This window comes from Cupressus sempervirens, chromosome 5, assembly GCF_028749045.1.
Source record: "Cupressus sempervirens isolate cs-2001-9-10 chromosome 5, ASM2874904v1, whole genome shotgun sequence".
NCBI lineage: Eukaryota > Viridiplantae > Streptophyta > Pinopsida > Cupressales > Cupressaceae > Cupressus > Cupressus sempervirens.
The window spans coordinates 592807265-592810903 of NC_143122.1; the positions used below are offsets into that span (position 1 = coordinate 592807265).

Genomic DNA, 3639 nt, shown 5'->3' on the forward strand with positions numbered 1-3639 from the left:
TAATTAAACAAGAATTGGATCCATTACTCTTTATGGTAAAACTAACACTGGTGATGTTTATTTTGTTGATGGATTGAAGCATAACTTGTTCAGTGTTGGACAATTGGTGGACAAGTGTTATTAGTTGCAAATCACTGAGAATACCTGCATTATCAAAGACAAAGATGATAAGCTCATTGTAATAGACCTAAGATCTAGAGGTAATGTATTTCAGTTGAATCCTATTGAAATGACATGTTTAGTAGCTAAAGTGAACAACAATTGGTTGTGGCATAGAAGATTCTGTCACATAAACTTTGATAATATTGTGAAGGTTAGTAGCACATTTGTAGTTAGAGACTTGCCTAAGATTATAAAGCCTACTAATATTGTGTGTAAAGAATGTATTTTGGCTAAATAGAAGAAAGTATCACTTCCTAGCAAGAAGTTCACTACCACAGAGAAGCTGGAGATCGTTCACACAGATGTGAGTGGTCCTTTTAGAACAAGAGGATTCTATGGTGAAAGGTACTTTATGATTTTTGTTGATGATTTCACTAGAATGATATGAGAAATATTTCTTAAAGAGAAATCTAAAGCTTTTGAGAAGTTCAAGATATTTAAGAATAGAGTTGAGAATAAATTTGGTGTTAAGATAAAGTGTGAGAGATCTGATAGAGGAGGATAATTCACCTCTAGAGAGGTTTACATATTTTGTGAAGAGAATGGAATCAAAAGATAGCTATCTTCACCTAGAACACCTGAGCAAAATGGGATTTCTCAAAGAAGGAATAAGTTAGTAGCGAAAGAAACAAGAGAAATGTTGTTTGAGAATGAATTTTCGAAGATATTTTGGAGAGAAGTAGTAAATACAATAGTGTACACTCTGAACAAAGTACAAAGAAAAAAAGGTATGAACAAGACACCTTATGAACTATAGTCTAGTCATTCACCATCAGTTAAGTATTTCAGAATATTTGGGAGAAGATGTTATCTTAAGAGAGATGATGACATTGCACTAGTAAATTTATGCTTCAATTTTGATACAAAAAGGTCAAATTTTTGACAAGAGTAGGTCGATAAGGCGACCAAACTTGCCGTTGATCTTTTTTGGTCGGTTTTTCGCCACATACATTCCGCGTCAATATTTTGACTACATAAAGGTCAACTTATTGACATGAATTTTGTCGCTTTCCCTGGTCCAAGCTGAAGTGATATTACCTCATTTGCCAGTGGTGCTCGTCAAAATTTTGACATAAACCTTCATAGTGGTGCGTCGAAATTGCGATGAATCCAATTCACATTTCTCCTCCGATGGCATACACGCAATGCCAAAGTGGACCAGTTTTGCATCAAAATTTTGACCAAAATATTGCATTTTTATTGAAATTTCAACGAAAGCGTTTTACATTTTTTCACTGGTGCCATACTAGTGACGCCAAAGCGAACCAATTTTGCATCAAAATTTTGACCAAAATATTGCATTTGTGTCAAAATTGAGACGAAGATATGTAGAAATTTTGACAAGCTATCCCATTTATTGTAAAAGCTTTGCTCTCATGTATCATTTAGGGATTGCAAATGGATTTAGAAATTATTCTAAAATATTGTGTTTGTAGAAAAACACAAGAAAAGATGTGCAGTCAATAGACACTTAATAAAACTGATTTAAGTGCAAGTACTATGCAACCATTGAGAAATCCAAGTATGCTTAAGGTTTGAGGGTAGTAGGGAGGAATTATGTACGTAGTTAATAGTAGTGCAACATAGACTGGTTATGAGGGGCACTATGTTATACAAAGTTCTACGTTACGAGAACTTTGTGGAATAAGCAACGACAAACAATTAGGGCATCATTTAGGTATACTAGGTGGTACTACAAAATTGCTAAAATTGTTGCCACATGGTCTGGAGAGAGAAAGAAATTCCACATCCTTCAATCTAACCTTAGTTCTCTTTTGAAACTCTGAGTGGATTTGTGTGTTAAAGCTTTGCTAGCATTGATTGTAATAGCAAGAATGGATATTCAAAGACTATTGCAATGAAGGAAGTATGCTAGTAGAGATACAAATGGTTTTGGGGAATATCAATGAAGATGGAATACAAGCCTTACGATCCTCTCAAGGTGATGGGATTGAGCCTTAAACTCATCCTGTACAATGCTTGAGCATATCCCAGTGTAGCTCCAACAGACCAACCGATTGATCCATACTACATTTGAAACTCATACCTACAAAATCAACATTAGAATGAATCATTCAACATTGAAACAAGCCTTAAGAAAAATAATGTCACAAATTATTGATTCTTCAAACTAAACCTGATAACCAATTCCAAATAGGGGCATAAATAATTGCAATAAATTGTAGGAACTATTTTAGCGCAAATTTGTGACTTACAGGTAACAAGCTAGTCAGTTAGACAAATCATGTATTATAATTTTATGAACTTTGTTGTTCAATAGTTTCTTGGTTAGATCAACATTTTAAATCATACACTATGATCCATCATCAAAATAAATGAGTCATAAATTTAATTATATAAACTTTTGCAAGAGATTTTGCATTACCTGCATTTCTCTGGGAGGTTAAGCTTCTGGAAGTTGAACCAAGAGTCACCAGTTTCTGCAATGACAACTGTCTCATTTGATAGCATGGCCTACAAATAAGAAGTGTTTACTCATTAATCTATAGGAACAACAACAAAAGCAAGGATTGAAGTACCGACTGAACCATAAGTTATTTTATGATATGTAGTGATTCTCAATAATTTTACCTAGATGTGTTTGAATAACAATTTGACTCTAAGAGCCTTGTTTGGAGCACCTTTCAAGGGAACACCGTGAGGCACAAATATATGCTAATAATTATCGAAGGCCATTGTATTGTGCTTCAACTTCTTTGCGATGGCTTCTAAGAAGTCTTTCATTAATATACACCCAAAAGTAGGTCCATTTGTGATAGTTACCAGATTAGGCTGCACAATTATAGCTTTCTCCTTCTTCAAGAGTAATGAATATCCCATTGAGCTATACTCATTAAAAATGGGCCCTGCAAATAAGTAAGCATCTACAGACTCAACTATTTTAGCACAAAATGCAGTATCGACTACACCCCAGTAAGTTCTTATGAAATGTGGAAGAGTCTCTGAAACTTTACCCTTAGTCGATGGCATTGCAGCCACAACATAACCTAAAGCATTTTTCAATTCCATAAATGCATCTTTTTCCTTAACCCTCAGCTTTGGACCCCTAACCAACACTTGCTTAACTGTTGCATTTAGGAACTCTATAGTTGTTTCCACAGCTACTTCCAAACTTCTTGGATTGCTTAGCCTATAGTTCATGCTAGCAAAAAAAACTATTAAAAAAACAAGTTACAAGTGGCTTCAAATGCAATGAGCAATGCAAGAGTTTCATGACATACAAACCTTGCTTTCAATTTAATTAATGGATTTTGTGACCCACCAAGACCTTGCAAACATTGGAAAACTATAAGAACATGTCATGGTGAAACAAAACAAAAAGCACACTTCTAAATTCATTTTGCAAAGGGTACACACACATTAAGAAACAATGAAAAGGGAATAAAGTTTACACATCAACCCAATATCTTGAATGATAATTTAAACCTTACTATTGTCAAAAAAAGTATTGGAAAT

At 34.2% G+C, this 3639-nt stretch overlaps 1 pseudogene; it reads right to left on the minus strand.

Annotated features, from left to right (window-relative positions):
* Positions 1 to 2088: 2088 nt before the first annotated feature.
* LOC149557321 (pyruvate decarboxylase 2-like) lies at positions 2089 to 3324 on the minus strand (annotated as a pseudogene).
* Positions 3325 to 3639: the final 315 nt, after the last annotated feature.